This window comes from Haliotis rufescens, unplaced genomic scaffold (assembly GCF_023055435.1).
Source record: "Haliotis rufescens isolate VD_foot unplaced genomic scaffold, xgHalRufe1.0.p SCAF_25, whole genome shotgun sequence".
Taxonomy (NCBI): Eukaryota; Metazoa; Mollusca; class Gastropoda; order Lepetellida; family Haliotidae; genus Haliotis; species Haliotis rufescens.
Window position 1 is genome coordinate 2,379,227 of NW_025963946.1, and position 9,948 is coordinate 2,389,174.

Here is a 9,948-nt window from a genome sequence, read left to right on the forward strand (position 1 = left end):
GGACAACTTAGGAATGGCCAGGAGTCCGAACTTGACCACACAGAAGGAAGCGAGCTACAAAAACATGTTTTATATCATTGGAAAGCTCTCGAGGAGTCGAATCCAAATAATGTGTGTCCCAGTGTGTTCACATGTTCATAAGCTCAAAAATTGGCTCAGAAAATACATTACTGCAGAAATTTCTGGCCGAATTTTTTTTTTCTGCAGAAATTTCTGGCAGTATTTTTTTTTTCTACAGAAATTTCTGGCCGAATTTTTTTCTGCAGTAATATTTAGCAGAATTATTTTAATTCAGGAGAAATAAGATTCAATCATTGGATAGTTTGAATTGAATTCAGCAATTGAAGATATTTATCTTGGTATTATATTTACCAAATTTATCAAGAAAAGTTGACGTCACTCGAATTAAACAATGGAACAACATGTTGGCCTCATACCTTTGTATACTAGACAGATGCAAATCATTGAACCTTGAGCTTACCCTATCATTATCTAAATTATTATGAGAATTTCAGTGACCATCTTCAATGGCCTTTTGACGACTTTGAAGTGTACAACATTAAAGGTGAATGTGATTCTCAAAAAATAAATTTCATAATTATTCCATCGGGCCAACCAAATATATAATCCCCAGTTGGAATTCAAAGAAACAACCTACATGTGATATACGGTACTCTGAAAGTAGGTTAACTTCAGACATGGAAAAAAATAGAACACAACCAAGATTTTACAATATAACTGCATATATTGTTTCATAAATTTCTTTGTGCACATCTCATCTTATATATGTATATATATATACAATTCTAAATACACAGCTTTACTAAGAAACAAAAACATACAAAGTACAAAACTCCTGCAATGCAATCCTCGGCAATATCTCAGCCACATAGCTTAGACAAAAAATATGTTCATTTCAGCAAAACTTGCTGCTCCTTCTTTATTGTTCTGATACTGACGCTTGTCTTCGGTGCTTTGTCAGAGTGATCTGAAAGTAAAGAAAAAAAATGTAAAGAATATGAGAACATAATTAAAATCACAGTGCATCTATACAATAAAAGCAAAAATAGTAACCTCATGAAGTTGGGTTGTTTCTCTGCCCACATTACACATATTCTAAGTAACGCTGACTAACCCTAATATTACACATCACAATACATATTTCAAAAGAAATGCAATATTTATTGAAATTACCTTTGATTGTTTTTGCAGTTTTTCATTGTTCTTCTCTATTGCCTCTTGAACTTTAGTTGGGAGGGTTGTCGCTTCCCTTGGGGCAGGCATGAAGGGCTTGAAGTCTGATAGCTTGGTGGTGGGTGTCCGGATGTCCCCAATCTTGAAGGAGGGCATCGCGGGTTGTTGCAGGCTTCTGTCTAAGTTCCCTTGCACTAAACACTTAACAGTTGATCCAAATCTTCATGCGTGTGCCCCACCATGAGAAAGAAAGTTTCACCTGAAAATCGTATTTACATCAGTATTATCACTATGAAAACAAATCAAATTGTACGAAACTTGTTTATTTTTACAGAATATTGATTTGAATATTGAGAGAAAAATCAATCTTGTGCATTTAAAAAGTTTCAACATTGTGTGCAGATTCTTTTATACTTAGGATGAGCAACTGGACATGAAATACTTGCTTCAAAACAATTGTAATGTGGTTTAAAACAATTTACATAAATTATAAAAATATTAACCACATGTGACTTCAGCATTTACTTTGAATTGTATAGTATAGCCTCAAGGAATAAATATGCTATACATGATATTGTATGTGGAGTCATATACCAATAATTTCATTGATAACTATCTTCATGATAGCACTAAAAGTGATACCTTGGATTGCAGCGTCCACTTTTGACTGGCCGACAAAGTCTTGCAGCTTTACTGGTCCTGGAAATGTCAAATAAATATTTGAACAATACATAAATTGCAACTTTAATGTAATTGGATAGTCATACAAATATAACAATTGCCAATTTCCATTCTCAAAAATCCACAATTCCTCCAAAATTAGACAAGCCTACCAGACAAACATTGAATTTATTCAACAGGCCCGTACCAAGCATTTAGCTAAGACAAAGATAAATTTCTATCCTTCTAAACGTGTGTTACAATTATAATGTACAAACAAATGTCTTGACATACATGGCACGATCCCATTACATCCTTTACTAATAATATTGGACAAACTACAATAACGTAACCCATATATGTGCACTGTGGATACTAAGCTCCACTGGTTTCTAAATAAGAATCTACATAACTCCCTACCAATAGGATATGTAGACAGTAATATATGTTTTGGTTTGGTTTGTTGTTTACTGCCGCATTCAGCAATATTCCACCTATATGACAGCGGTCTGTAATTAATCGAATCTGGACCAGACATTTCAGAGATTCATATCATGAGCATCAATGCAGGTCAGCGAGCCTGACCACGCAATAGTGTTAGTCGCCTCTTAAGACAAGCATAGAATTCACTGGAAACTGGAAAGGAAATATCACAAAAAGACATGGTGTGCTTGGATACCAATTACACAATAATGACCCATTAAATCGGGATTAGTGCACTTTACCGGGCGCACTTTTTCAGATCCAATTAGCGCTGTTGAGGCTCGAACGCGCTTCGCCGACTCACCGGCTCTGCTAATTAATGCGTTAATTAGCCGACGCTCTACCACTGGACCACAGGCGCTATCACATGTAATCAGTGCTCGTTTAACAGGTCATTAGAATCACCATTGACATGCATGTGTAATTGAGTAAACAATGAATTGCGCATGCGTGTGACGTCACGGCCCGCTCTCCCATTCATCTTTTCTTGAAACCACACCCGCAATTGTTTATGTCAACAACCAATGGGATTAACTGAATTAACGCTTGAAAAAGTAAGAATTTATGGCTAACCCTTGCCCAAAGCCAGCTAACCCTAATGACCGAAAAACGGGTGTTGGATCGTAAAGACGTGTAAGTTTCCCTAAGACCTAGAACGGGTGTTTGATCGTAAAGATGTGTAAGTTTCCCTAAGACCGAGAACGGGTGTTTGATTGTAAAGATGTGTAAGTTTCCCTAAGACCGAAAACGGGTGTTGGATCGTGAAGCGAGAGTCACCAGAGCGTGAGACACGGTAACGGTATAACGAGACAGCGTGGCACTATAGCGCGGTAATTGAGCGGATGGTAGAGCTCGGGCTGCGCCCGGTAAACTGCATTGTTGCCCAGAAATTCGAGAAAAAAATTCGCGAAATTCGATGTCGACATGTCCTCTCAAAACGAAGAAAGGGTTCTATCACTAGGTCCACGCGAGAGTATGTCTCGTAAACTTGCCTAGCCCTACGCCTACTGTTAGCACCACCGAGTAGACCGAGCCACCCACCAACTCGCACCCTAATTAAGTCATGGCCCTGTGGGCAACGAGGGCAACACTTACCTGGTATACGACGTACGTAACACCAATATAATGCCACGCGAAGCCATATATATATAAAGGCTACACAATCCGCGTATGTTCGCAGAGCCCTGGCTCTTCCTTTCCTAGCTCATGTTGACATTTTGATAAAAAAAAAACATGCACCGTGCTTTGATTCCGAAACGAAATTTAAATTGGCAACACAGTCGGTGGTGGTAAAAAAACCCAGCGCAACGAAGCCGATGGAGTACCTCACCCCTACATTCGCCGTACCAGTTTATTTTCGCGTTCGTAGCTCAACTCTACCTAATAGTGCCGATACAATAAATGAACTATAGTTAACGACATTGCACATAAGCATTACTTACCAATTTCAGTGTTTTTCCTTTTGGGCAGATTTCTTGAAGAAAGATGTCTGCCTTGACTGTTGATGACGTTGATAAGATCTGTAATAGGGTAGCAACATGTTCAGTGAATATGTTCATAAAGAAACCATGATCCAAACAGAAGGCAAAAGTTCTTCAAGATATATACAGTGTTTGGTGTACAAAAATAGAATAAAATGCCTTACCCATGTCAACGTTGTTGAAGCAGAGCTGGTGAACCCTCCTCAAGGCATCCAGAGCTTCTCACTGCGACCAGAACTTGGGTTTTCGATGTGATTTACCGACTTGTTGAATAGTTATCGTTTGATCGTCTGACAGAACGTTCTCGACGATTTAACGATATTTAACGATACCTGATTAGGGTTAAATCTATATATATACCATTTTTATGGTCGGGCGTCCACGGCTGATTGGTATATCAAATCAAACACAAGGGTGTATATCATGCCCCTGAGTGTTCACGCCTCACTGGGTGGTCACGTAATAAGGTGTGGCACCAGCATCTCGGGTTACAATTTGATATTAATTCAAGTACTCCACTGATAATGTACATAGGTAGTTAACTTAATTACATTCAGTTTTGTCCGACAAGGAGCGAGTTTACTTTTTTTTAGACACAGACTTTGTAACAGGCTCTTCCCCTGGAAACACATATATTGTAAATAAATATTTTGCCGTTTCCATCAACTTTATCACGTGATGTTCTATAACTGTTGTCTTGTACACTATCCATAGTGTAAGTCAGCTGGCTCGAGGAATTTTCATATAGTATTATCATTAAACAACATACCCTATGCAACAGTTATGTTGCTACCCAGACAAAACTATTTTTATATTCTATGTTAAATGTAAACGATCAGTTTTTATTATAAATACAAAACCACCTTTTAAGCGGTAATACCTATCACGCATTAAACAACATATATGAACAACCATGTGATTATAAAGTCTCACGTTGGTTCCTCCGTGCAACTTCATGCCTGACTTACATTCATATTGTTCTTTCACCACACTTACGCTTCTCCAAATTTAGAAAGAAGCTGTGTACACAGTGTTCTTGCGAGTTACAATAACGCGTCCGGTTTGGCGGCAACTTCAAAGAGTGGACATATGGTTGCTCCTTCAGGTAGCTATAATTACCCTCTCTATAATGCAATATCGTATTATCCATTTGTAATGAATGATAGTAACACTAAATCGGATTGGATTCAGTTAAATCTACATTTCTCAAGGTCTCTAACATCGAGATTTGAAATATCTTTCATGTAAATACCTTCTTTGTCATGTGACTTGTATATATTCAGAATCGTACCTACGAACAATGTATTTGAACAATGGCACAAGCAACGTGGTCTCTTTCTGTAAAACATAGCACTCTTTATTTCAGCCACAGCAAAGATCCCGAACCACGTGCAGTCAGCAGAGTTACAGCGTCTTGTTACCGTCTTGCAGTTACGATACAGGTAAGACGTCAAAATATTTTTTTTTTTTTTTGGAAACGCCGACCCTAGAACGTGGAATTTTGGTAACACGGTTATTTCATATAACAACTACCAAATAACAACCTGTACTACAAACAGTGAATGTGTGGCTCTGCTGCCATGCGAAACGCGATTTGTAAGAGTCTAATTTTAGTGTATTTATTTCTACCACTTTTGATAAAAAAATACGCAAACAATCTAATCTGAAAAGGAGATATCTCCATCCCCTATGGTGTTATTGCGACTTGTATACTGTCTACATGTACATTAGGCAACTTATTGTAGCTGTATGGCGACACTTGTAGTGTAGCTATGTGACCATGAATTTGCCTGTGATGATCAGTGAAAGTGAAAACACGGAAAATTACAAAATACCAATCCATGCAGTATTTTGATGATTTACATGCGAGTTTTCTATTATTTATAACGTTAGAAATATTTAGATAAAAATAACTTTATAGACCCTATGTTTATTAATATAACAAATTGTTGTATTAATGTTTTCCTAAAATAAACATATATATCATCTTTTCTTATTGCCCCATCAAAGCTGGTGTTGAGACAATATAGAATACCCAAACGACGCATATTGTACGTGCCGTGCCGCCAGACTTCCTGCCAACTTGGCAATTAAATATCCTCGGGTATTGTCACTTCATACGGTGATACATTGTCTCGCGCACGTGGTCGGTGGGTTTTGTCTATCAGCGCCACGATCACGTGATCGTTTTGTTAATTACTCTGTGTTACGGTCTCGCCGATTCTAAACTTTCAAAGCCTTCAATAAAATTTATGAGATCATTATCTTATCTTTATTCCGACTGAATCCACCTTTATTTCAGACGCCCCCTCACACACACACTCCCAATGCAAATTCACTGAGGCTTGACCGTTACCAATTAACAGCTGTCAATTAAACAGTTCGCATCTAAGTAGTATGTTATCGAATATAATGAAAACCTTTAGCGTGCTACTTTAGGGGGGGGGGGGGGGGGGGTTAAAGGAGGGTGTTGGTTGTTCACAGGGTTACTCGACAATCACAATGTATACCGGTATTTCAATAATTGTATGATATATTTAGTCCTTGGGCAGCCCCAATCTAAAAACAACAATAAAATCCTAACTCTCACCGACTCCCTTAGTGGACTAAAAGCCCTCCAAAACAAAAATACCAAAAAACGACCTAAATTAATAAACCAAATACTTAAAAGCTCCGACGACCTAACAAAAGCAGGCAAACAAATAACCTTCTTGTGGATCCCCGCCCACGTAGGACTTTACGGCAACGAAAGCGCCGATAAAGCAGCTAAATTATCTCTCAAAATACCAGTAATAAGCCTAAACCTACCCATCTCAAAATCAGAAATTAAAAGTGTAAACAAACAAAAAATAACCATAAAATGGCATAATCAATATCAAAACTCAAATAGCCAAATCAAAAAAGTGCTCAGAAAACCACTAGCCAAAACCTAAAATCCTACACCTCTCTAAAAAAATTGACAGATTTACTACAAAACTCCAAACAGGACACACGAACCTAAATAACCACCTAAAAAAACTTAAAAGACACATCACAGGCAACTGCCCCCACTGCAAACAACCCGAAACCACAGAACACGCACTCATCCACTGCACCCACTACCAAACACACAGAACCACACTACAAACCAACCTCAATCTAAATAAGGTTCCTACTCTAGATGAAATACTAAACCCTCAAAATATACCAGAAAACTCCAAGGCCCTAGTCGTATTCCTAATCAAAACAGACCTAATTAAGCGCATCTAAAAACTAATTATTCTACCAATCCAAAATCCAATAAACATACAAACACCCACCTCACCCGGCTCCCTTAGTTCCCTCCTCCACCCACCTCGGCAATTATTCCAAATTTAAAAATTCCAAAACTTCAATATAAGCAACCCCTAAAACCCCCCTCTTGGGTTGCACACATCACTTTCACCCTTTTCGGAATACAATAAATGGTCCGGCCAGGCCCGTGTGCGAAATACGCTACAGTCGGAAAGCGCACGTTAAATCTCCTATATCAGTCAGTCAGACCCCAGTGTTTCATATCATTTTCCCACCAAACTAAAAAAGAATAACCCCCAACTGGATATGTTTCGTTTCGTCTGTCGATTCATATTTTGGAAATTCAAGGGGAACCACTCCGGCTTATGCAGCACACACATTTGGGAAGGTTGCTTCAATAATAATAATACTTCTTACCATGGTTTCACAGTCGTTCGGAACTTTTTTAAGATCTGACATCAGATTATGCTGTCCGAAAATTTATCTATTTTTTTTTAGTGGAGACAGGCCTATCGGAAATTCGAACTTGAACAGCAACGCCAAAACCACATTCCGCCGCAGTGACCAGCTGCTGATGACATAGACTAGGCTAGCTTTACACTAAGTCTTGTACCAGGCTGGCCCCTCTGGGTAGTAGGTCTGGTCTCTCCTTTGTCCTTGGACCCTCTTTCCGATCATAAGGGTTGAGTACCCCTTGCCAATGAAACACGTGTTTACCATCCTTTTACCTTAGAGCACCCATTTACGACACATGGGGTTAGTTTTGAGTTCGGTTATGGTTTAGAAGTCTCTTGATATAAACATATTTATTTCCATAAAGTGGAGGGATTGGCAAACAAGCAAATTTTGCTTATCTGAATGCCTCTCCCAAACATGATACATAAGTCTCTTTTAACGAATTAATCCAATGTAATTTTCGCAGTATACTCATCCTTATATAATTTCAGCTTCATGACAGTGTGAACATTGAGTGCCCCCTACACAAGTATGCAGTCACTGACAACTTATGGAGTGACCTATACAAAACGGAAGATGCAGACGACTAGCACAAGCACGCACGCACACACACACTCAGACGCACGCACGCACATGCTATATAAGTGCAATTATCTTGGACGCGACATTCAACCCAATTTCAACTCACCTCACTTATCTTACTTTGTTCATGTGCCTAAAGTTTGTGGAATGTGTTAATTACTGAAATGAAAAGCATTTTAATGTTTTTTTCATATCTTTTCAGAATATGTGCACATAGCTTTCAATGACCAGACGAAAAAAAGAATTCATTTCAAGTATGTTGAGAAGAAAACGTAAGTAAAGCACACTATTTACATTCATAATACATTTTATTCCGCAGGCTCTATTGTAAAGTTAAACTCTAGCTGCGTATAGGCTGCCATTATCCATTATATTAGACAATATGGATCCACTCATCTATACATCTATTTTCTTTTGTGACAGGACCCATCTCTGAAAAAATCACCTCACCCAAGAAAATACGACTCATTCATGAGAATGAAAAGTGCAAAGTCTCCCAAGAAATTGTCTTGTAATATAGCATGTGAATAAATAATTTTTTGAAATATCTCACGAAATTAGTTTTATTTTATTGCTTGAAATCATGTGAACTAAAAATGTTTGTTTTGAGGAAAAAGGTCATTTGAAGCAACTCCAGGTTAAACTATCCAATGATTGAATCTTATTTCTCCTGAATTAAATAATTCTGCTAAATATTACTGCAGAAAAAAAATTCGGCCAGAAATTTCTGTAGAAAAAAAAAAATTCGGCCAGAAATTTCTGTAGAAAAAAAAAATACTGCCAGAAATTTCTGCAGAAAAAAAAAATTCGGCCAGAAATTTCTGCAGTAATGCATTTTCTGAGCCAATTTTTGAGCTTATGAACATGTGAACACACTGGGACACACATTATTTGGATTCGTCTCCTCGAGAGCTTTCCAATGATATAAAACATGTTTTTGTAGCTTGCTTCCTTCTGTGTGGTCAAGTTTGGACTCCTGGCCATTCCTAAGTTGTCCCGCCCTGCCTTTTTTGCTGGAGAGGTGAAAAACACATTTTTCTTAAATATGAAGCGATTTCAGTGCATGATGGCTCGTTGGAAAGCTCTTCAAATTCTGAGACGTTTGATACCAAATCCGATACACCTATAAGGGGTCGTTAGGGAAATACAACTGTTTGAAGGTGTCCAAATTGACGTCAGTGGCCTCTGTTAGAGTGCTACCGCACGCGCATGCGCGACACCATTGTGGTTATTTTAACACAGTTGGATAGCCAATGTATCCCTTTCAATGTTTCCAAAAGATTTGAAAAGATTTGGTTATTGCAAAGTGTTTCAAGAGACCTGTACATTTACTCCCAAAACGAAAATTGGCGCGTTTCTTAAACACACAAGGCAGGACAATGTCTTTTCGATTTGGTGACTTGGAAGTCCTTTTGCTGGAGAGGTGAAAAACACATTTTTCTTAAATATGAAGCGATTTTAGTGCATGATGGCTCGTTGGAAAGCTCTTCAAATTCTGAGACGTTTGATACCAAATCCGACACACCTATAAGGGGTCGTTAGGGAAATACAACTGTTTGAAGGTGTCCAAATTGATGTCAGAGGCCTCTGTTAAAGTGCTACCGCACGCGCATGCGCGACACCATTGTGTTTTTTTTAACACAGTTGGATAGCCAATGTATCCCTTTCAATGTTTCCAAAAGATTTGAAAAGATTTGGTTATTGCAAAGTGTTTCAAGAGACCTGTACATTTACTCCCAAAACGAAAATTGGCGCGTTTCTTAAACACACAAGGCAGGACAATGTCTTTTCGATTTGGTGACTTGGAAGTCCTTTTGCT

The 9,948-nt window shown here is 38.3% G+C and overlaps 2 long non-coding RNA genes across 3 annotated transcripts; one reads left to right on the forward strand and one right to left on the reverse strand.

Annotated features, from left to right (window-relative positions):
- Positions 1 to 935: 935 nt before the first annotated feature.
- LOC125383632 lies at positions 936 to 4,169 on the reverse strand. Of its 2 annotated transcripts, none has more exons than XR_007222845.1 (4): positions 3,983 to 4,169; positions 1,837 to 1,893; positions 1,195 to 1,453; positions 936 to 988 (listed from the first exon to the last, which is right to left on the reverse strand). It is a non-coding gene; the product is annotated as an uncharacterized LOC125383632 (long non-coding RNA). The 2 variants fall into 2 exon arrangements; XR_007222844.1 differs by lacking the exon at positions 3,983 to 4,169 and adding an exon at positions 3,780 to 3,850.
- Positions 4,170 to 4,176: 7 nt separating this feature from the next.
- LOC125383633 lies at positions 4,177 to 8,677 on the forward strand. The gene is made up of 3 exons (XR_007222846.1): positions 4,177 to 5,260; positions 8,332 to 8,401; positions 8,553 to 8,677. It is a non-coding gene; the product is annotated as an uncharacterized LOC125383633 (long non-coding RNA).
- Positions 8,678 to 9,948: the final 1,271 nt, after the last annotated feature.